Source organism: Xenopus laevis, chromosome 7L, assembly GCF_017654675.1.
Source record: "Xenopus laevis strain J_2021 chromosome 7L, Xenopus_laevis_v10.1, whole genome shotgun sequence".
NCBI lineage: Eukaryota > Metazoa > Chordata > Amphibia > Anura > Pipidae > Xenopus > Xenopus laevis.
In genome coordinates, this window is record NC_054383.1 from 49,494,572 (window position 1) to 49,520,463 (window position 25,892).

A 25,892-nucleotide genomic window follows, 5' to 3' on the forward strand; every position below is an offset into this window, starting at 1 on the left:
CGAACAATTATTCCTTCGATCGAAGTATTTGCACAAAATCATTCGACTTCGATATTCGAAGTCGAAGGATTTTCATTCCCCAGTCGAATATCGAGGGTTAATTAACCCTCAATATTCGACCCTTGATGAATTTGCCCCTTGGTTGATACATCAGCATCTTTGTAGTACAGGTATAGGATCCCTTATCCGGAAACCCGATATCCAGAAAGCTCCGAATTACGGAATGGCTGGCTCCCATAGACTCCATTTTATCCAAATAATCCAAATTTTTAAAAATGATTTCCTTTTTCTCTGTAATAATAAAACAGTAGCTTGTACTTGATCCCAACTAAGATATAATTAATCCTTATTGGAAGCAAAACCAGCCTATTGTGTTTATTTAATGTTTAAATGAATTTCTAGTAGACTTAAGGAATGAAGACCCAAATTACAGAAAGATCCATTATCCAGAAAACAACAGGTCCCGAGCATTCTGGATAACAGGTCCCATACCTGTATTACCAACTATTGTATCAATTCTAACAGCTGCCTGTAATGAAACCCAACGATTCTACTCGGCAGGGACAAAGATAAGAAATGTATCCATTTAGAATAGTTTACAGGGCGGGTGACCCCCACTCCCAGAGCTGCTACAGAAGGTGAAAATGCCACTTTACACTTCAATATTAGAAAAACCGTCACGTAGAAAATAGAAAGTCATTAGAAAAAGTCGTTATTTCTGGTGATCTATCGGAAAACAACTAATTGTTTGAAGGTGAACCACCCCTTTAAAGGGATTCTATCATAGTGGAAAAACATGATGATGAGAGGAGTGAATTCACGCCATGCTCCAGCTTCATCCATCTGAACGGTTTCCGCTATCTTGCAGTCACTCATAGAGAAGCGCTGGTCAGCTGAAAAGGTCTCCTTTCAAGTTGTTGACTGGCCTACGCAACACTTCACTTACTAAAAGCAAAAGAAATGTGGAGCAATTCACTTCTCTCAGTCTGCAAAAAATATGCAGGCTGAGAGCAGTGGAGCCTACGATCCATGTGCCTTTGCATAAATTAAAATGTATAAGAATACAAAGTTTTAGATGGTAGAGCAAATTACTTGTAATGTAAACAGTGTTATTTAGAAATAAAAACTACACCAAAAAATATCTACCAGACTACATTGGATATTAACATGCTGTAAAATTGCTGTAATATATATATATATATTTACGTATACATATACATTAATAATACGTATGTTATTCAGGTATGTGGTTTATTATTCAAAATACTTAAAACCTGGGAACATAAAAGGAGCTTTTGCGTAATGTTAAGCACTATGCCCAAAGGACACTTGATTTGTCGGTCAGTGGGCAACAAAATGTTTTGAATTGCTCCACCTTCATTTCAACTGCTAATGCCTAAACTCATTAACTTAAAGTGTTCTTTAGGCAATTTAATCTAATGGTTCGAGTACATTTTAGCCTTTAGCCTTAGCAGTCATTCTGGTAACTCAGCGCTATATAAATAAAAGGATAATAATTCAAATAATAGCAATAACTTTCTAACATTCTATGCCACTTAGTCCATATTCCAGGGAGCACTGAAGGACTTAAAAAGTTAAAAGTATCTGGCTGCCCACCTTAAACTCAACATTAAATACAAAAATTTGTTGTTGACTTGCCATGGTGTTTTACATGAAAATGTTGAAAGAAAAACAATCTTTTGTGGGCATGTTATGGGCAATTATATACAAAACTGAGACTTGCAGTCAAAATATATCCGAGAGTTCAAGTTTTACCGGTAAATTTAGCAGAAATACTGTAATCATGCTGGCCTTATAACTAGAGAAACTAAATGAGGTACTGACTAAAATGACTAACCACATTGTGCCTTTTGCACAACAGAGAGCAGGCACATTCTTAAGCAACAACTGACTAAAATTAAGAGGTTTTTACAATATAGGCTCGATTTGTGGGAGGGTTAGTGGTTTATTAGTAAGCACACTCTTGTCTACATTAGGGAAGTGATTTTTTCTATGAAAGCTTTAAGAATTTGGGTCACTAAAGGACACATTTACTTAAATAATAACTAAAGTGTGACAAAAATTAGGGTAGGCAAGGTTGTTGTACCGTGTTAGCCAGTTAAAATGTTATAAGGCAACCATTTTGTTCATCAGTTTGAAAGGGGAATTAAAATGTTCTGAAAGCTTGCTATGATTATTTTAGTTACCCAATAAAAGTATAACCTTTACACCACTTTTATTATTTTTTAATTTCAAAAGGGTTGCCCTGTAACAAGAAGTAGGGTAGAAATGCTGCACATTATGTTTTGGGGTTTGTTCTACGATTATGCCCCAATTGCTTACATCATCACCTGTACTGCTGGTACTTACCTGAGCTTAAAGGGATACTGTTTTTTCAAAACTCATCAGTTAATAGTGCTGCTCCAGTAGAATTCTGCACTGAAATCCATTTTTCAAAAGAGCAAACAGATTTTTTTTTTTTATTCAATTTTGAAATCTGACATGGGGCTAGCCATATTGTCAGTTTCCCAGCTGCCCCCAGTCATGTGACTTGTGCTCTGACTTGAGTTCACGGGCACCATCTTCTTCTCTTCGGGTCTTCTTCCAGCGCTTTGGCAATTTCAGTGACTTTCAGCGCATGCGCTATTGTCGCGAAACAGAGGATTACTGTGCATGCGCCGACACCCCGCTCTCTTCCCAACGAGAAGAAGATGGTGCCCGTGAACTCCGATGCCCTGAATCTGTACCGAGGAGTAAGTTAAGAGTTAGGAGCATTTACCCAAGGTACCACCTAGGGAAGGGAGTCTATGTAGGGTAGGGGTTTTTTTTTATTAGAAAGGGTTTGGTTCTCCTTTAAAGCGGATGTTTCTTTAATGAAAAAAGAAACCTATCTCCAATATTATTAAACAAATAAACTGGGATTCTATTTGGAGGATTATTTTGTTGCATCCACTGGTTCTGGAGAGTTGGAGAAAGTTTGTATTAATCAATACAAAAAATTTAAATCCACATTCGATTAAATGACAACACAGGACCCAGTAGAGTCTGCATATTCTGGCAGCTCAGAAACTAATGCAACTTGCCCTGTACATTCAGTTTATATGACAGGCCAGCCTAATTTTCTGCTTGATAATTTGTTGCAATTCCTAAATCTAGCTTCTTAACTGCTGCCGTGTGCACACTGAACATGTGAGTGTCACTGACACTCCTAACATAATACAGCATATAAAGCCATATTTGTTTTTAGGGTCATCAGCATAATCGCCATTTTGCTACCAACAATTTAATATTTCATCACAGCATTCTAGAATAATTGCACTCCTGCAATCAGACTGCAAACACACACCATGTAATGGAAGTGCAACTAGTAAACTGATTAGAACACCTGCAGTGTTACATAAGAACTTCATCTTTCAGGTGCTGATTTACAAAAATAGTAGCAGTTGCCCATAGCAACCAACCAGAGTTTTCCTTTCAATTTTCTAACTGGTAATAAATTAAAACAACTGATTGATTGCTCTTGGTAAATGCACTGGTGTGATTTGTTGCCTATGTCAGTAAACAAGCTTTTCGATATCTAATTGTCCAAATGCTCTAAGTGCTGCAAACAATTACAGTACAGAAATTAAATTAAAAATATTCAATATGTAATATACAGTGGTGTGAAAAATTATTTGCCCCCTTCCTGATTTCTTATTCTTTTGCATATTTGTCACACAAAATGTTTCTGATCATCAAACACATTTAACTATTAGTCAAAGATAACACAAGTAAACACAAAATGCAGTTTTTAAATGAGGGTTTTTATTATTTAGGGAGAAAAGAAATCCAAACCTGTGTGAAAAAGTAATTGCCCCCTGAACCTAATAACTGGTTGGGCCACCCTTAGCAGCAATAACTGCAATCAAGCGTTTGCGATAACTTGCAACGAGTCTTTTACAGCGCTCTGGAGGAATTTTGGCCCACTCATCTTTGCAGAGTTGTTGTAATTCAGCTTTATTTGAGGGTTTTCTAGCATGAACCGCCTTTTTAAGGTCATGCCACAACATCTCAATAGGATTCAGGTCAGGACTTTGACTAGGCCACTCCAAAGTCTTCATTTTGTTTTTCTTCAGCCATTCAGAGGTAGATTTGCTGGTGTGTTTTGGGTCATTGTCCTGCTGCAGCACCCAAGATCGCTTCAGCTTGAGTTGACGAACAGATGGCCGGACATTCTCCTTCAGGATTTTTTGGTAGACAGTAGAATTCATGGTTCCATCTATCACAGCAAGTCTTCCAGGTCCTGAAGCAGCAAAACAACCCCAGACCATCACACTACCACCACCATATTTTACTGTTGGTATGATGTTCTTTTTCTGAAATGCTGTGTTACTTTTACGCCAGATGTAACTGGACGCGCACCTTCCAAAAAGTTCAACTTTTGTCTCGTCGGTCCACAAGGTATTTTCCCAAAAGTCTTGGCAATCATTGAGATGTTTTTTAGCAAAATTGAGACGAGCCTTAATGTTTTTTTTGCTTAAAAGTGGTTTGTGCCTTGGAAATCTGCCATGCAGGCCGTTTTTGCCCAGTCTCTTTCTTATGGTGGAGTCGTGAACACTGACCTTAATTGAGGCAAGTGAGGCCTGCAGTTCTTTAGATGTTGTCCTGGGGTCTTTTGTGGCCTCTCGGATGAGTTGTCTCTGCGCTCTTGGGGTAATTTTGGTCGGCCGGCCACTCCTGGGAAGGTTCACCACTGTTCCATGTTTTTGCCATTTGTGGATAATGGCTCTCACTGTGGTTCGCTGGAGTCCCAAAGCTTTAGAAATGGCTTTATAACCTTTGAAATTGAACTCAGGTGTGATAAACCACAGTTAAGTTATTTTTTAACAAGGGGGGCAATCACTTTTTCACACAGGCCCATGTAGATTTGGAGTTTTTTTTCTCCCTTAATAACGTAAACCTTCATTTAAAAACTGCATTTTGTGTTCAATTATGTTATCTTTGACTAATAGTTAACGGTTTTTGATGAGCAGAAACATTTAAGTGTGACAAACATGCAAAAGAATAAGAAATCAGGAAGGGGGCAAATAGTTTTTCACACCACTGTATATATTATATGTAATATATAAAACATTAGCAAAGACACTTGAGAATTGCAGCAACCATGTGTGTGCCATTTTTGACTCATTAAGACCTCAACAATTTACTTGCAAAGTATGCAATCAAATTGCTTTTGTGAACGTTTGCAGTGTATGTAATAAAATTTCACAATCAGAAACCGTTTTTTGTGACAAAATATTTAACGAAACTGCAGAGCAGGTGTTAAAGGTTCGCAAATTAAGGTTTGGAATGCAATAAAAGCTTAACAAAGAATATTACATTGCGACAGGCGAATTATGCAAAGTTTTGCTCTTTGGGAGTTTTATGACATTTCCATGTTCTCAATGAATAAGGTAATTGCTCCTGAGGTTTTGTTTGAGAAACATTTTCCAGACTCCTCTATATTAAGTCTAACATATTGATTACAATAGTACTGAATGAACTGAATACAGAGTAAACATGTCGATGCCCCTGATTCAGACTATTTATCAGGAAGGAGCATTCTTCTTCTTTTTTTTTTTTTTTTTTTTTAAAGGAGAATGAAAGCGTAAAAGTCCACAACATATTGTACTGTATCGTTAAGTTAATTCTGTGTTACAGGCAATTACAGAATTAAAATCTCGACTTCTAAATGTCTCAGTTCCATACATCGTAAGGTGGACACCAAGGTAACCTGTTGCGCATGCGTGAAAATCCTTTAACTGTGACTCCTTAGAGCGATGTCAATCAAAGACGCAAAGCAGCGCTCATTAGTGGAATGCGGCTGCACGTTGTTTTAGAATGGAAAAAGCCGTAGGTCTGTTGCCTCGGGCAGTGTGAGGATGGAATTCGAAGATTTTGGAGCTGCCAGCAGGTTTTGTATGGAGCAACATACAGAGGAAGGAAAACACTGATAGGAGAAGCAGTAAGTTCTACGAAAACTTTATGAAGATGCAGTTAGAATGCATTACACTTCATTTCAACCTTTCCTTACCTTTTCCTTCCTAAAAATATATTGCATAAAACAAGTCTTATGTAAAATCCTGCTTTGTCTAAATAAACCATTTTCATAATAGTATACTGTTTTAGTAGTATGCCATTGGATAATCCTAACTATAAAATTGCCATTTTAAGAACAAACGGCCACCCTCTGGATACTACAATTCATGGTGCACACAAACAAAACATACATTTTAGGTCACATGAGCCAATTACTGGAAAGTGTTCTGCTTCCACACTTCTTCCTGTTACAGTTAGAGCTGCATTATTTCTGGTCAGGTCAGGGTTGCCACCTTATCTGGAAAAAAATACCGGCCTTCCTATATATTTATCTTTTTTCCCTATTAATAACATTGGGATCAGCCATCATTTTTACAGGCCAGGCCCGTATGGTAGGTGGCAGCCCTATCTCTGAGGCAGCACACAGACCATCACAAAATGGGGGCTAAAGGTAAAAGATCAATATTTACTTAAATATATATTCCAGTTTGGTAAGATTATTTAATATGCCACTTAGTATGATAAAGATCTGTTGCTTAAGTATTCTATTTGGGGGTACAGTTTTCCTTTGACCTGTAACTTTCTAAAAGTCTTTTCTATCGCCATAAAAAGTACATGTATGGGACCTGTTTTCCAAAATGCTTGGGACCTGGGCTTTTCCGGATAATAGATCTTTCCATAATTTGGATCTTCATACCCTAAGTCTACTAGAAAATCATGTAAACATTAAACCCAATAGGCTGGTTTTGCGTCTAATAAGGATTAATTATATCTTAGTTTGGATCAAGTACAAGGTCTGTTTTATTATTACAGAGAAAAAGGAAATCATTTTTAAAAATTTGGAATGTTTGGATAAAATGGAGTCTATGGGAGAGAGGCTCTGTAATTCGGAGCTTTCTGGATAACGGGTTTCCAAATAACGGATCCCATACCTGTACTAATTACTCCATTCCCCCAACTTTCTTATTAATTACAATCCATATTTCCTACAACAAGAAGCCTCCAAATGATCAGAAAGGTTTGCTAATAATATCCTAGATCCACAATCTCACCGTCAACCCTATTTTCTACCTTGTGCAGTCTGACTTCTGCCAAAAACACTTTGTTTTCTTTGTTTATCCCCAAAGAAAACTATTTCAGCCACTCTAAAAATGGAAACAGGACACAGATGGGGAAATTGCAGAGTAAACAAACCAAGTATAAAAATGCTTTCATTACCCTGGCTGCTAAAAATAAAAAAAACTTTGCAGTGGAGGAAATAACCCCCCCCAGAATATTCTTCAAAATATTGTACAAGTTTAGTACGTTTTGTGATACCACGCAACAGAAAATTGTGATTATTGTTTGTATTTGACTTAAAGGACACAGAACAGCAAAGAGCTCAAAGATTTAGCCCCAGTAATTCAGTGAAACATACCACACTTCTATTCATGTTCTTTATGGTATTGAGTGTGCAATCGAGTGATTAGCAAGGGCAACTTACCACTGTGGTTCCTTGTTACAGCTGAGAAATCAATCTTCTGTTTTCTAAGGTTGCAATATTTCCATAATGCTACTTCTCTTCAGAGTTGTGGAATCTGTCAAATGAATTTTACAATGGATTGTTTTATTTGTAATAGTAAGGGTACAAAGTTCAACACAAATTTCAGCTTTTATTGCCAAGAAAAGGTAATGTATGTTATATATGCTTTATGGTTGTTGCATAAGATTTGGCTGGGTGCTTATAAATTTAACGGTTATCTGGTTGCTAATAGATTGTTTCCCTAACAGGGAACAGTTCTGAGGTCAAAATGGAAGATGAATAGTAAAGGGTTAAAATAAGAACTGCAATAAAACTGCTGCCTTGGGGTACCTTTGTTATTTGACTACTGGGATCAGTGACCCTGACAACCATACATCTGCAGACTGAAAAGAGTCAGAATAGGAAGATTAACTATACAAAAGCCATACATGCAAACCACTGCCTGATTGCTAGAGAAAAGGGGTTTTGGCTACCAGATAGCTAATAAAATGTCAAACTGTGGGGCTGTCAAACAAAAAAGCTAAATAATTGAAAAACACAAAATATAATAACCAACTGTAAACTGTCCCAGACATCACTGTCTATTTTTTACTACCCATTTAAGAAAGAGGCCTTTAAGCTGACCCAGAGCTTGCAAGTAAATTGTGACTCCGGGATACCAACTGTGAACCGTACATAGAATTCTGAATAGTCAACAATTCTGTACGGAAGTGCAAAAAACAGATGCTTGATAAAGCGGTTTACCTCGAAACGTTGCACTTTCGCAAAATAAACTCAGCAAGGGCTTGTACCTGCTTGAACGAACCTTCGAGTGCCAGTGAAATTCTTCTTAAGTGCAAAAAACAAGCCACTGTTGCAATATCTTCAATGAAAATTAAAGTGCATATGTGTCAACATTATTGCTTCATTTCCTTAAAGGTTTGGTTTCATCTTTAAGTTAACTTGTAGTATATTATAGGTTGGCAAATTCTAAGCAACTTTTCAATTGCACTTCATTATTTATTTTCTATAGCATTTTAATTATTTGCCTTTTTCTTCTGACTCTTTCCAGCTTTCAAATGGGGGTCGTTGACCCTATCTGAAAAACAATGGCTCTGTAAAGCTACAAATATATTGTTATTGCTACTTTTTATTACTCTTCTTTCTATGCAGGCCCTCTCTTATTTGTATTCCAGTCAATTATGCAAATTACTGCATGGTTGCTAGGGTAATTTGGACCCTAGTAACTAGATAACTAAAAAAAACAAATAATAAAAAATTAAAACAAATTAAAAATTAAAACAAATTGCAAATTGTCTCAGAATATAACTCGCTACATCATACTAAAATTTTACTTAAAAGGTGAACAACCACTTTAAAAGTGTAAGCGCAAAACTATTCAATACAAACTTGTGTAGGTGTAAGGTGATCTATACAACACTCTGGCTGAATCACCTACTCACCAGAAGCATGTATAGGCAGGCCAAACATCAATCTCTAATCAGGGACCTTCTGTGTATCCTACGTGGATACCCAAAATCAAAGTGAGCCAAAATAGTGTAATAGCGTTTAATAAGAAACAAATTGAAACCCAAATAGGATACTAACAAACAGATTCATAAAAGCATTGAATAAAAATCTTATGGAATAGTTTTGCACTTATACTTTTGAGGAAATGAAGCAATAATATTGGTACATATGAACTTTAATTTTCTTCTTAGAAGGTATTGCCCCAGTGCATTCTTTTTTTGCCCTACCCTACAAATTTGTTGACTTTACTTGGATGATCTGATAGAGTAGATTAATTTGGGGAGCTGCAATCAAGTTATTACACCACAAAACAGCACAATATACACCACAGTGTAGCGCTGTATGCACTACACATAACATACGAGTAAAAGACAATATAGTATTTAGAAAGTTCAGGATTTGCTTTAACAAATCCATCTGCTCATATGTTTGCACAAGATTGCTAAAAGGTTAGTAAAGAATATTGTTGAGCAAATATCTTAAAACTTATTATATGACCAAGCATTATAAGAACATGTGTGTGTGTTCCATTATCTGGAAACCCATTATCAAGAAAGCTCCGAGTTACCATAGACTCCATTATACAGTGAATAAACTCCCCCGTCTTGTGGAACCACAACAGATAAAATATAAAAATATATGCATATTATAAGTTACTGTGGAGTTCCATAACAATATAAAAACACAAGGCCAAATATTATAATACACAAGTTTCAGTGAGTCATTTGACAGAAATTACATCACTAAGCTCCGACTATAACCGATGACATCACTAAGCACCGTTAATAAGGATAGAATTTACAGGCTATTCATGGTTCTTATTATGCGCATATAATCCACATTTTTAAAAACAATTTCCTTTTTCTCTGTAATAATAAAACAGTACCTTGTACTTGACCCAAACTAAGAAGATATAAGTATTGAAGGCAAACCCAGCCTATTGGGTTTATGCAATGTTCAAATGATTTTCTAGCAGACAAAGGAATTGTTCAGTATAAAAATAAAAACTAATATATAGTTAGTTAGGCAAAAATGTAATCTATAAAGGCTGGAGTGGCTGGATGTGTAACATAACAGAACACTACTTCCTGCTTTGCAGCTCTCTTGGTTTCCACAGATGGTTACCAGTCAGTGACTTGGGGGGGGGGGGGCACATGGGTCATAGTTTGCTTTTGAATCTGAGCTGCATGCAAAGGCTCAATTGCAAACTCACTAAACAGTTCTGTCCCTTGTGCCTCCCCTTCAAGTCGCTGACTAGCTCAGAGTTAGAGAGCTGAAAAGCAGGAAGTTGGATTCTGGCTATTGCTGTATGTTAGACATCTGTTCACTCCAGCCTTTATAATTACATTTTAGGCTAACTAACTATATTAGAAACATTTTTTATTTCATACAACCTATCTATTTAGCCAATTTTTATTTTTACACTTAACTGTTCCTTTAAGGTATGAAGTTCCATATTACAGAAAGATCTGGAATCTGGAAAACCCCAGATCCCGAGCACTTATGAAAACAGGTTGCGTGCGTGTGTACTAATTTATTTTACTAATATATTATTTATGTACCAGCAATATGTTAAAGCACTATTCAAAGATTGTTCATAGTTCACATTCTTCAGGACATCTGGGCAGCGGACTGGGGGGGGATGCGATTGCCTGTAATATTTGTACTGCTGGTATAAAAATTAGCCAAAAAACATTCTGACATTCATCATAGCAATGGCAAGTAAATATTTTATATTTATTATTCTGTATTCTGTTCTTATTAACACTACTAAAAAAATTACCCAGTCCAGAAAACTGAGAACCTCGTCCTCTCTACATAAATTTCCAAAGAAACGAAAAGGAGTTTCTGGTAGAGATAACGTGTATGAATGTACGAACAAATGCCATAAATATTTTTACACAGCAGTTGCCTGCAAAACACAGATACATATTACAAGAAACCAAGAACTTCCCTGCCAGCCAATTTGTCCTATATGCAAACATCTACTGGACATTTTGTACTCTTTCACTTTAAGGGCCTTTCCTGGGGGGGTCTTTTAGTTTACCCAACAATTTATTGGGGTTTATTTTCAGGACAACCTGGGCTTTCAAAATATGCTAGAATTTTGGTCCACTTCTGTAAAAAGATGTAGGCTTCTAAGTGTCTAATAAAATGAAAAAAAAAATCATGTTTCACATAGTAGAATCACATAGATCAGAAACACAATTTATTTTATGTATGAGAACAAAGCAGATTTGGAAAGTTCTGTGTCTCATGAACACGCCAATACCAAATATTTATAGTTTTATGGCGATTTCTCACTTGTATAGATCAAAATCTTCAAGCAGTACACTAAAATTTTCTAAAGCACCGCTCCACAAAACTGCATACTTCTGATTTCAAGGCCAAACACTCTAACAGTAGGTTTACCTTACGCATTATTAGAAAGAGCAGATTCTGGCAAATCAAAAATGTAAATATATCTATGTGCACCATGCTACCAAGTTGAGATTCACCGGTATCAATAGCCTGTCTCAAAGGCTTTCAGACATGCTAATGGCATATTCGAATTGTCAGTCTCTCTATGGATTCTGGGACTTGAAGTGCCCCAGTTTTTCATAGTGGGTGGTGCACTCATTCTCTGGTAAGCAGACCCATCCTGGCTGATTTCAACTACTCCCAATACAAGCTACAACACTGAACACAAAAAAATAAAAATAAACATATTCGTAGACAGAAGAATCATTTTTCAGACACATTTCTATTCCTTGCTGAATCTCCTCTGTAGCACCCTTCCCACAACATTAGGCTCAAAGACAAACAACCGATCACTTTTATAACTGACACCATACTTAAACTATTTATCTTCTTGTACACATTTTATTATCAACTTTGGTTTTTTTTGCATTTATTCTTCCTTCCTCTCCACTCTGGTAACAAGGGTTTCTGCTCACCTCCGTCCTCCACCACAGCAACAAACCCATTCTTTACTTCAATAACTTATCTGACTGATCCAACTAATATATACACTTTCAGTTAAAACATTAAGACATTTCTTTCTTTCTTTTTATGGGTGCTTTTGTATATACAGTTTTTTTTATAGAGATACATACACTATACCACCAATAGTGTTAAGTATCACAGCACTGCTTTTAAAGAAGAGGAGGATGATGGTGGATCAACTTCTAAAGAAGTAGTCTGAACCAGTGCAGTTTTCTGTTAAAAGAAGCACTGGCCTGGGGTATCGGGTAATGGGGTTATTCAACTTTAAACTAACTTTATGTATGATGTAGAAAGTGATATTTTGTTTTTTATTATTTGTGGGTTTTGGCTTTTTATTAATTAACCTAGCAACAATGCATTTATATGAATAAGAGACTGGAATATGAAAAGGAGACCCTGAATAGAAAGGAGAGTAATAAAAAGCAGCAATAACTACACATGTGTAGCCTTACATAGCATTTGTTTTAGATGTGGTCAGTGACTCCCCATTTGAAAGCTGGAAACAGTCAGAAAAGGCAAATAATTAAAAAAAAAACTATAAAAAAGGAAAATAAAGGCCAATTGAAATTAGCCATTCTATAACATACTAAAAATTAACTTTAAGGCGAACCACCCAGTTAAACAATTATAATCAATGAGGGTTCTTACCATTTGGCACCCCTCCCAGTGATAAGTTGAGTTCTCCTTTAAATCACTGGTTTAAATGCTTCATTATACAGCCATAGGCTGCACCTCACTCACAGATGTGTGTGACCAGTACCATGACACCTGGCCACTATCAAAGAATATAATTTCCTTATCCATCCATCAACCCACACAATCTATATATGGGGGCTCACACTACACAATTTGTTGCATTGGATTGTTTTAAGTATCTAGCGTCAGACTTGCTTGCTTTACATGTGCAGCAAAAGAGTACAATTAGCTTTGCACAGATCTTTATCATACCCCTTCTGCACTGGTTCCTTTAATAAATGTGGTGCAATACTTCCTTTACATGTGTAAGCAAGAATATCTCACAAGGCTTTATAGCATCACTTCAGGAATAGTGCACACATAGCTATACGCTAGTTTTTACAAGCTGTATGCAGGAAAGTTATTTGTTTATTGTATTTAGAGTATCAATTTTTCAAAAAGTATGGACACCTTTAGGCAGTTTTGTCATAAAATAAATGGTTTTATAATAAAATTCAACCAACAAACAAAAAATTATTTAAAGCACTGATACAGTGGAAAGCCTTCCCAGATGAACAGAGGCTGTTATAGCAGCAAAGGAAAGGCTACTTTATATTAGCAGCACTGGCTTTAGAAAACAAGAGGCACGTGTATGGATACTTTTGGTGTATTAAGTTAGTTTAACTATGAAATTCCTATTAGAGAAGAAGGCTTAGCTAAAAGCAAAGCAAACTGGTTACGTTCAGAAAATTAGACAGCAGGAAAGACATGCTCAGGATAAAACGTACACAACACGAATGAGAAATATATGACAAGGCTGAAAGTAGTTGAAAAATAGAAACAGTGAAGGGCAAATGGGGCTTGCCAACTGTTCAGTAAAAATTAAATTAGAAGTTCCCCAGAGCAGGGACCTTCTTGCTTATGTGTCTATTAAATACAACGTTTTGCTACAGTGTATATTTATTTTTATTGATTGCTGTGTTTTATGCCGTCTGTACTACCTGTATTATTGAATTGTAAAACGTATAGTTCTGATTACAAAGTAGTATATTATAAATACATAAATACTTATAACACTTGATGCCAGTTATTCTTAGATTACCAGTGCTAAAGCTTTGACTGCTACTATGATCTGGTGGAAAACAGCAATGGTCAAAACATCCATGTATACCTGTCACTGCGCTTATTGCAATAGTGAGCATTCCAGCACAGAACTATGGCACGAAGAAGAAAATGCCATTAGCACCTGATTCCACCCCATGTGACATCTATAGCATACAGTCAAATGTCTCTCTGTACAGTGTTGACTTCCCCAATATTGTCCATCTAAAAAACCAACTGCTCTTTAAGGCTACAAACTAATTGCTTTTTCTTACTCGCCTTTCTTTTTAGACCCTCTTGTATTCATATTCCTGTATCTCATTCAAATCAGTGCATGATTGCTATGGTAATATGGGCTCTAGCAACCAGATTGCTGAGACTGCAAACTGGAGAGCTGCTGAATAAAAAGCTAAATAACATAAAAAACACAAATAAAAAACAATTGAAAATTGTCGCAGGATATCACTCTCTACATCATACTAAAAGTTCAAATATAGGTGAACAACCCCTTTAAGGAGGCCATACACAAATGTCCACTTGTTTGTCAAGGTTTCCAAAAGAACAGAAATTTTCCTGATATGCCAACCTTGAGGTGGGTAATACTGGGTTGATCTAAGGTGATTGGATCACAATAAAGTATACAGGCTGCCAGGATGAGAACTGCGTCAAGAGCCAATACAGTCCTCTTCACAAAGAGATTTTTAAACCTGCCTGATCGACAATTTTCGGCCACATATTGATTGCCCCCCAGATGGCCCCATACACTGGCGGATAAATTGCCAGGCTGTTCACAGCTTTAATCTGCCTATGTATGGCCACTTTTAGGCTATGGGCAGATGGGCCATTGGCTCTACTGCTGTTCCAGCATATTTTGTCAGGCTGAGAGAAGTGTATCCACTTTGTGCCCCAGTTACATTCAGAGCACACATAGCGGAGGTCATCCGGAAAATGTCTGCTTTCACGTATTTGGGCTGACATCCACCACTGCGTGTCCCTGAGAGCAAGGAGATCTAATTTAAATCAGCAGAGATAGGGCACCGAGTGGATCTGCTTCTCTCAGACTGAGAGAAGTGGATCCAATGCTCCATCTGCCCATAGTACAAGTCTTTATAGGCAATATAATATTAATCATAGAAAAAAAGCATATATATAGATCTATATATATATATATATATATATATATATATATATATATATATATATATATACATACATACATACACACATATATATGCACTGAGATAAAAGGACAGAAGGAGGTACAGAGGAGAAGCGGAGAGAATGAGGAATGTATATATGGGAGATACAGTGCTACGCAATATGTTGGCGCTATATAAATACATGTTAATAATAATAATAATAAAGCAAAGAAAAGGGGAGGTACATAGCATGGATGAAATGCAGAGAGGACTATGCACATGATAAAAGGCAGAAAGAAGAAGCATATACAGAATAAGTGACAGTATACTTGAGAACCAGAGACACATACATTGGGTAAAAGGTAAACTGCAGGAGGGACATACAGCAGGAAAATAAACAGCTGAAATATGCACAAGACAAAGTGCACACAGCCCAGAACATACAAATATTATCAGCATGTTCATTTCCAACAGATGAGTGACATTAGGTATCTAATTTCCATCACAGGCATTCTCTGTTCATGTAACTACAGTTTTTCGTTTAAAAGCAAACGGCGGGAACTTACCGCACTCCCCCACTCTCAGAACACTTTGTCAAAGTTCCATGGCACAGAGAGAATTAGGCAAAATCAAGAAAAGCATGAACTAAGCAGACTCTCCTTATAGAAAGTTACACAAGTGTCTAATCTAAAGAAACAGATCACAGCACGAAACCCACAGGAAGTACTCTTCCTATCCCTGCCTGTTCATGTGGGAGGGGCCGCTCTCTGTAGTTTCACATTTATTACGCAGCCAGTGAGGCATACAGAGAACTAATGTAGAAAAGTGTAGCCTGGAGTGAACGCTTTTTGCTCATCCATTTATTTGTAAGCAAAGGTTGTCCTGTTACATCCTCATGTAGACATTTAATTTGGGTTTAAAAGTCATATTTTCGTTGTTCTGTGCTGGGTGGGTTGGCATAAAACTGTCTTGACAATATAATGTGCGTAGTAACGCTTGCTTGCCAACTGTCACCGATTCTAAGAAAAGCATACATCAGTTATCCACGTAATAACACTGACAAAGGCAGTGCCTGTTTGGAGGGTTCCATGGCATCAGAGGCAAATAAGCGAGCGAACGTAACTGGAAATAAGGAACGCGTGCGCGTCCTTTTACGTACAAGGCTGGTACGGGGAAAAACCGAGCATGCGCAGAAAGTCTATATGGCTTATAGTTGCTGCTACAAGAGACGGAAGTGACGCTTTGCCCTTTGTGTCAAGAAGTAATCACCACTGTCCCATGTGAATTTATTGGAGTGCTGCTGTTAGTTTCATTTGTTTTTTTACATTCTAAACTGTATAAATAAATCAGACTTTGGAATATGAAGAGCGGGGGGTGGGGGCACACTGTCTGACTGGGGGTGATTTGGCTCATCAAATCCACTCCAGAGCTGCAGAGAGCAGCACATAGTTTCTAAATTACAAAGAAAAGAGGGTCGGCCAACCACAGTTCGTGGATGAGTTGTATCGAAGAGGGAGGGGAGGGAAGAGTCGGCGTGGAGTCTTCGCTGTCTCATTCCTTCCTGGTAGCGGCTAGTTCCTATCCAATGAAAGGACCTGACGTCACGGTCATGTGATGCTACCATGTGACCGCTCCACTACGGCTTTACCTATTCGTGAACTGCAAATTCAACCATGGGAAAGTAGTAATGGGTTCTAGTGGCGGGCTGTGGACTCTTGACAGGACCTGCAACTAAATTCCCAGGGTTGCCAACAGGTTGCAACCTCTACCTCAGGTTTTGGGACAGTTTATTGTGTCGCTGGATGTTTGTAAGGATTGAAGGGATCACTGCTTCTGAATTTCTGTGGGGTGAGGGGGGATCACAGTAAATTGTTTTTGGAGCTGTGTTTTTTTTTTTTACCATTACTCTCGCACAATTACGGTGCAACAATAGCAAGATAAAAATGAAAGGCAAGACATACTGACACAATTATAATAATATTATATTCATTAACCATGAACAGCTTTGCTTTTCTGCCATGCACTGAAAGTCTCCCTTAATGGAGAATAATGTAATGGACAACCTGGGAACAATAAATTATATAGAAACTGTTGCCTCTGTGTTTCAAGAGCTGACGGAAAATGTGGAGCGCCCAGTCAAGAAATAGAACATGGGATAACGGTCATGAGAGGGACTTCTATTTAAGGAGAGGATCATTGCCCCTAAACCTTTTTAAAGGACCAGTAACACCAAGTTAGCTTAACACTTAATCCCCCCCCCAAACTTCTATATAAATCAGGCCTACTCTCCCCTTTGGTTTTCTTTTTAAATCTTGAGCTTCAATCTGACTTACAAAGTGCTTCATAACAGAATGTGAAAAGGTGACAGCCGCTTGAATTCCTCTGTGTGCTGAACCAGAAGTCAGCTTCACATGCTTTTTTTAAGCATCTGCAGTTCAAATGTCTGTTTCTTTTCCTTCAGACAGCTTTGGGGGTAATATTGTGAGCATATATATTAAAGGAACAGTTCAGTGTAAAATTAAAAACCTGGGTAAATAGATAGACCGTGCAAAATAAAAAAATGTTTTCAATATAGTTAGCCAAAAAATGTAATGTATAAAGGCTGGAGTGATTGGATGTCGAACAGAATAGAACAGAACCCAACTTCCTGCTTTTCAGCTCTCCAACTCTGAGTTAAGGTGGCCAAACACGGCTAGATTAAAGCTGCTGATATGGGTCCTTTAGACCGATTCAGCAGTTTATCTGCCCATGTGTGGGGACTCCCAACTGGTCCCCCCAATCAATATCAGGCCAAAAATCGGGCAGATAATAGATCGAGCAAGTTTGATTTTTTTTTTCTTTGATCCAGGATCGCATCGGCTAGTTGATGCTGTCTTGTGACCCTTCGGTGCCCATTCACAGCATTCTAATCTGATCGTTCGGCCCCAGGGCCAAATGTTCGGATTAACCTGATATCGCACAGCCGTTAGTGGGCATACCGGGTTAAGATTCACTCGTTTAGTGTATGGCCACCTTTAGTCAGCGACTCTCTGGACATGAGTAACTAAATGCTTCAGTGAGTGCTTCAGAACAGACCCCTGCAGCTTTCACTGTGAGCAGAAATACCTCTGTGCCTATGTGTCTCTCAAAAGCTCACTGACAGCTGCTAACACTGGGGGGGTACGGCAGCGGCAGGGCCCTGAGACAGTAATCCCAGTGGGCCTCGGACCACCAGCCCGACCCTGACAACATATGTAAGGGCTTAAAGGTGATCGTGTGTATGCTGCCATATTACCTTCTATTTCCATTTCCTCCATCGCAATTCCAACCACAGTGTCCCTTCTTTCCCCCTAAATATGGTTCCATAGACAGGAGCACCTTTAAGCCACTCGGTAGACCCTGCATTCCTGTCCACTCCATCCCTCAGACTGCAGAAGCCGGGTCTACAGTCTGCCTGGGGTCCAATAGAATGGAATGTAGTGTTCACCTTGTAGCTTAAAGGCGCTCATGTGTATGCTGCCATATTCCCTTCTGTTTCCCTCACCCTGCTTCCCTTGATTTAATTTGGCGCATTGATCCTGGGAGCAAATCCAATCGCCGTTAAGGGGTCAGGAAGGAATTTTCCCCTCTAGTAAGCAGATTGCCAGAGGTTTTTTGCCTTCCTCTGGATCAAATAGTGCAGTTTATCTAATTATTATCAATAAAACTGTGACTTAAGGGGGCATGGCTATGTAAGGTTCCGGAGAAGACGTGTTTGACTGGAGCTCCGTATTGCATCCATCCTGATAGCATACCCTGCACTCTTTTTACTCCAAAAGTGAGCACAAGCAGCTCGATCGCTTTACTAAAGATGGCCTTATGAGCGGTAGGAACCGCAGCAGATCCCAACGGGCGCCTCGAACAGCTGCAAAGAAATCTCAAAAAGACGGGCCTGACGCCATCTTGGACATGCCTGATACTTCTAAAGCGGCGACCTCCCATTCTACCCCGGCAGAGACCCTGGACGCAGCTCCGACAACTAAGATGGATCTCTCGCCTGAATCTACTATGCTGCTCAGTGCCATCCGAGAGTCGCAAACAGCACTCTCCTCCAAGATGGATGATCTCCGTATGGAGATACAATCGGAAATATCTTTATTTCACGCCGACTTGGATAAGCTGAGGGACCGAGTGGCGGAAACTGAGCGTCGGGTGGGAGGGGCAGAGGACACCTTGCAGCAACAGCAGCCGGCACTCTCTGAATTGCAGCGGCAGGTAAAATTACTTAACCAAAGGGCGGAAGATGCAGAGAACAGGTCAAGAAGGAATAATGTGTGCATTATGGGGCTGCCAGAGGGAGTGGAGGGACAGGCCCCGTCTGATTTCATTGAGGCACTGCTCAAAGACCTGTTAGCACCCCTGGCGGTTTCTTCTGCATATACAGTGGAAAGGGCGCATAGGATACCTACCAGGCACGTGCCAGGAAATACATGGCGGCCTTTTATTCTCCATCTCTTGAATTATAAGGATCGAGACGCCATTTTGTTAGCTGCTCGGAAGAAGGGCGAGGTCAAGTATCTCAACACCACGCTTCACTTCTACCCGGACTTTACAGCTGAAATGCAACGGCGCACCTTCCAGGAGGTCAAAAAGAGGCTCCGGGAAAAGGAAATTGTCTACAGTATGTTATATCCCAGCAGGCTACGGGTCGTTGATGGAACAACTACCCGTTTTTTTTACTGACCCGGTGGAAGTCAATCACTGGATCGACAATCATCACCGTTAGGGCCTCAGAGATCAATAGCTCGTGGTGCGGAGTCATGCATAGTTTTACTGCATGGTACAACGGCTGTTGGGTAAGACAAGGATGAGCTCCAGTCTACAAATTCACCTAGATAGTACCTAGATAGTTAAGGGTGCCTCCCTAGTTAGTCAGTTAGGTTATAGGGTAAAGGGCCTCCAATTGTGAGTCCTTTTTTTGGACTTGGAAGGTCAGGGAGGAGGGAGTTTTTGAGGGTTTGCCTAGACAGGTTTAATTGCCAATTCTGTATCTAATATAGCTTTGACACTACATATGTCTACATATACTGATGCAATGTATCTGCTTTTGTAAATGTTTTTGTCTTTGTCTGTGTTCTTTTTCGACTTTTCTTTTCTATGCTGTTTTTCTTTTCTATTTGGGGTGAGGGGGACTGGACTTGGTGTGAGGTTGTAGTCGGACGGCTCCTTTTTTCAGTACCTCAATATGGCGACTTTAAAAATACTTAGCTGGAATGTGCGGGGAATGGGCACCAAAGAAAAACGTGCTTTAGTGTTTCAATTTCTTAAAAGGTATAAACCAGATATCCTAATGCTTCAGGAGACTCATCTCTCTGGGCAAAAGATTCTAGCACTTAAACGGGCTTGGGTCGGTAGAACTTTTCAAGCTACATATTCCACGTATTCCCGGGGTGTGGCAATATTGGTCCACAAAAATGTAGACTGTCAAGTAGAGCAAGTCAAACAAGACCATAATGGAAGGTATTTTATAGTTCAGACTCGTATTAATGAATTCAGGCTGATAATAGCATCAGTATATGCCCCGCCTGCAGTGGACAACAGCTTTTTGCCCCTACTCACTACGTACTTGGCAGAAATGGTCCCGTCTCCTGATTTTGCTGGGTGATTACAATGCTGTCCTAGACCCCGTCATAGACACGACTTCGGGTTCGCATTATAGCAAACTTCCTTTGCATGATTGGGCTTCGGGTAGTGTCTTTACGGAGGCCTGGCGGTGGAAACACCCGAACACAAAAGAATTTTCCTGTTATTCAGCTACTTATAAGTCTCACTCCCGTATATTCTTAGCTTTTGTATCCCCCGACATCCTCCCTAAGCTGAACTCGATAGAATACTTGCAATTCGGATCATTCCCCCCTTGCACTCACACTAGCTTTACATACAGACCCGATAGATAAAGTGTGGAGACTCCCGGCACATTGGATAGGTTCCACTACGATAGAGCCCATTGTTCAACCTGCTCTTACACAGTACTGGCCTGTGAATACTGGCACAGCGGACTCTTATACAGTCTGGGATGCTTTTAAGGCCACGGCAAGAGGAATATATATTTCGGGAATTAGTCAGGCAAAAAAGTCCATAGGGGGTCTGATTGAAACTTTGGAGGCAGAAACCACTGCTAAAGAGCAGGCATATTTGACTGACCCCACTGATGAGCTGAGAAACGAGTGGTTACAAGCGTTGCGTTTACTTGCACTGGCCAATGTAGAACAAGCGAGGGCACACATTCAGCGGCAATCGCACAAGCTCTTTGAGCTGAGAGATAAGGCAGGGAAATTACTGGCCATGCTGATGAGAGATGAGTGTAATACCGCTTCTATCCCCTGTATTGAAAGCGACACTGTGGATCTTATTACACAGCCCCGTCATATTGTAGATACATTCCGACAATTTTACCAGGAATTATATGCCTCTAAGGTGACATGCACTGATACACAATTGTTGGAATATTTGGGAGCCGCCCCACTGCCATATCTTTCTGAACCCACGAGGGAGATGCTAGATCGACCTATTGCACTGGAGGAAGTTGAGGAAGTGATCGGGTCTCTCCCCACGGGCAAGGCACCCGGCCCTGATGGTCTTCCGGGAGAGTTTTATAAGCACCACAAGACATTGGTGGCTGAGCCACTCACAGTACTGTTTAACGATATTACCTTGAGGGGTACAGTGCCCGAGTCCATGTCCCAAGCATATATATCTGTGTTACCGAAAAAAGGGAAAGACAGAAATGTGCCTCATATAGGCCGATTTCACTCATAAATTGTGATGCAAAGATCCTAGCTAAAATATTGGCTAATCGGTTGAGACCATACATGAAGGACTATTCGGATCAAACCGGATTCATACCGTCCAGGGCGACAGATATAAATATTCGAAGGCTCTACACCCATTTACAGATCACACATGAGAATGCAGGCACTAGGACTATTGCGGCATTAGATGCCGAAAAAGCCTTCGATTCTGTGGAATGGTCCTTTCTCTGGCATACCTTACAGAGATATGGCTTCGGGGATGCGGATATGGGGTGGATTTGGGCACTGTATCACTCCCCGGTTGCACAGATTAGGGCTAATAATATGCTTTCTACCACCTTCAGGTTGGGGAGGGGAACTAGGCAGGGCTGCCCCCTATCCCCCTTTCTGTTCTGCCTAGCTATTGAACCTTTGGCTGAACTCATTCGCAATCACGAGGGTATAGCGGGCATGAGGATAGGTAACTTGACAGAAACAGTGTCATTATACGCTGATGACATGTTGGTTTATCTTGAAAACCCGGGCACTGCACTTGATAAATTGCTATAAGTTATAAATGATAACGGGAAATACTCTGGACTTAGGTTCAATTGGCACAAGTCTACCCTATTTGCCCTTGACCAAGCAGCCAAGGGACTGTTGTCTCCGAACTCCCCTCTTAAAGGAAAACTATACCCCCAAAATGAACACTTAAGCAACAGATAGTTCATATCATATTAAGTGGCATATCAAAGAATCTTACCAAACTGGAATATATATTTAAGTAAATATTGCCCTTTTACATCTCTTGCCTTGAGCCACCATTTCGTGATGGTCTCTGTGCTGTCTCAGAGATCACCTGACCAGAAATACTTCAACTCTAACTGTAACAGGAAGAAGTGTTGAAGCAAAAGACACAACTCTGTCTGTTAATTGGCTCATGTGACCTTACATGTATGGTTTGTTGGTATATTTGTGAGTACAGTGAATCCTACGATCCCAGGGGGCGGCCCTTATTTTTTAAAATGGCAATTTTCTATTTATGATTACCCAATGGCACATACTACTAGAAAAGTATATTATTATGAAAATGGTTTATTTACATGAAGCAGGATTTTACATATGAGCTGTTTTATGCAATATCTTTCTATAGAGACCTACATTGTTTGGGGGGTATAGTTTTCCTTTAAGTGGGTGGATAGCTTTCTATATCTGGGTATCTGGATCACGAGGGACGTTAACAGCTATAAGACAATAATTATTGACCCCATTACTAAAGACATGATCACTAAGTTCACCCAATGGAGGGCATTGCCGTTATCTTTATATGGTAGGGTTAATTTGCTGAAAATGAAGTATGTTCCCAAGTATTTATACATGTTCCGAAATACGCCTGTGTGGCTTACCAAGGCCTTTTTCAACCAACTGAACACTATCATCGCCTCATTTATTTGGGCCAATAAAGTCCCTAGGGTCAATATGAAGACATTACAGAGGTCACCGCAGTCAGGGGGAATAGAGGTTCCTAATTTATATTTCTGTTATCTTGCTTCTATATTAGTGACGGTGCGATGGTGGTTTGAGTCTGACTGTTCTAATGCTACTTTGGTGTTGGCGGCTGGGATAATGGGCTCTAGAGAAGCCTTGAGGCTTTTGCCTTATAGAGGAAGGGAGGCAAACCCATTTTTGACTCACTCCATGGATACTACTATTCGAGCTTGGAAAACGGCTCAAAAACTATTAACTCCAACTGGACAGCACTACCACTCACCCCATGCCCCTTTGTGGTGCAACAATTCTTTTGCACACTTCCTCACTAATCAGGATTACAAATACGGGGCTGAGCATGGGCTTTGGTATGTCAAGGATCTCTATGATTCAGGAGAACTTAAAGATTTCTCGAAAGTTCGGGCACAATGTCCAGGTCAACACGTTACCGAATTCAGATACAATCAGCTTCGCCATGCGGCTCAGGCGCAATTTCCCAATCCAAATGACACCATTGTGGCCACTACGTTGGAAACTGCTTTACAGCTTCAGGAGGTCCCCAAACCTCTATCTTGTATATATCAAATGTTGATGGCACCAGGGGAAAAACAGCCACCTAAGTGTTTCCCAAAATGGACTAGAGATATTGAGGGTTTGAATGAGGAACAATGGACCTTGATCCTGCGCCATGTGTTGACTACCACAATATCAGCCAGGGACAAGCTGATACAACTTAAATTTTTACATAGTTCCTATTTCACACCGGAACGTCTCCATCATATGGATCCGGCTAGAGATCAGCACTGCACCAGAGGGTGTGGACACCCAGGAACGTGGATCCATATGGTCTGGAAATGCCCCAAATTGACTCGCTATTGGATTGATATTTTTTCCTTTATCTCCAAAGTATTGGTCTTGCCTATACAGCCTGATCCTAGTTTGGCACTGTTGGGACGCATGGAAGTTAAATGTACTCCGGTGAAATAGGCCGGCTACAACTACGATGGAGGAGTGGAAAGCATTAGTTAACAATGCGCTTCCGTATTATAAAGTGGTTTATATGTCCAGAGGGTGCACGGACAAATTTATAGCTATTTGGATGGTATGGGTATTGAACTCTAATACAAATAGCCCAAATGTGTTTTAAAGGCCTGTTTCTCATTGTAATATTGAAATGTTGACAGGATGGACCACCTCTCACCTTCTCTGCTCTTTTTCTTTCTTCTATCTTTTCTTTCTCCTTTCTTTTTGTTTGTTTGTCTTTGTTATAATTTATGTTGTACATGTACAAAAATTCAATAAAAATATCTTTTAAAAAAAAAAAACTGTGACTTACACAGATTTAACACCAAGTTGCTTTGTGTTTGTCTTTATTCTGGGTATTGGTCACATTTGGGAGGGGTAACATATAGATGGGGTGGGTGAGAATGGAGAATGGAACAAATAAGAAACACTAAAAAGTTAATGAAGAATGAAAGTGAAATCTACTCATGTTCTTGTTTTATAAGAAACCCAATCAGTGGAAACCAAGTGAGCTTCAAAGCAGGAAGTAGTTTTCTGTTCTGTTAAACATGCAGTCACTCCAGTCTTTATAAATTACATTTTTGGCTAACTAACCATATTAGAAACATGTTTTTTTGCACAGATCCCATAACTGTACCATAATTATAGAATTATAGTAATTTACTATTCAATGGAGCACGTACATCTTACTATTATCTGTAACTTGATATCATACCTGCAGATGCCCCCCCAAATGCAATTTGAAAACTCACAAATACCCAGGTATAACCCAAAAGACCAGGCATAAACCTACACAAACTAGAGACTGCGTTACTGTACAACACCAGGCATATGTAGCAAATATATTCCATTTCACTGTACGGGGATGTCTTTGATTCATTCGTATTAAAGCATAAGCTTATGGGAACATCAGACATTTCTACCGCAGTTTTCATGGAGTTCCAGGTCACCTTGTGCAACAGCAAATTATAGCCACTTTAAATCAGAATGTACAGGTATGGGATCCGTTATCCAGAAACCCATAATCCAGAAAGCTATGAATTACAGAAAGGCCATCTCCCACAGACTCCATTTTATCCTAATCACCCAAAAACGATTTCCTTTTTCTCTGTAATAATAAAACAGTACAGGTATGGGATCCATTATCTGAAAACCCATTTTCCAGAAAGATCCGAATAACAGAGAGGCCATCTACCATAGACTCCATTTTATACAAATAATCCACATTTTAAAAAGGGAGTTCCTTTTTTTCTGTAATAACAAAACAGTAGCTTGTACTTGATCTCAACTAAGATACAATTAATCCTTATTGGAAGCAAAGCCAGTCTATTGAGTTTATTTAATGTTTACATGATTTTCTAAGGTATGAAGATCCAAATTAAGAAAAGATCCGTTATCCGGAAAACATCAGGTCTTGACCATTCTGGATAACAGGTCCCATACCTGTACCTTGCACTTGATCCAACCTAAGATATAATTAATCCTTATTGGAAGCAACACCAGCCTACTGGCTTTATTTAATGTTTACGTGATTTTCTAGCAGACTTAAGGTACAAAGACCCAAATTAGGGAAAGATCGCTTATCCGGAAAACCCCAGGTCCTGAGCATTCTGGATAACAGGTCCCATACCTATACTTTACCTT

General features: G+C 39.3%; 1 protein-coding gene across 3 annotated transcripts in view; it reads right to left on the minus strand.

Moving 5' to 3' along the window:
- The window catches only part of tspan14.L (tetraspanin 14 L homeolog), a 37,243-nt gene extending 21,078 nt beyond the window's left edge, over positions 1–16,165 (minus strand). Inside the window, exons 1-2 of one of the 3 annotated variants that reach the window (XM_041568518.1) lie at positions 15,555–16,165; positions 7,541–7,634 (exon numbers count right to left, since the gene is read on the minus strand). The gene's annotated coding sequence lies outside the window, so the exon portion shown is untranslated. 3 annotated transcript variants of the gene reach the window in all.
- Positions 16,166–25,892: the final 9,727 nt, after the last annotated feature.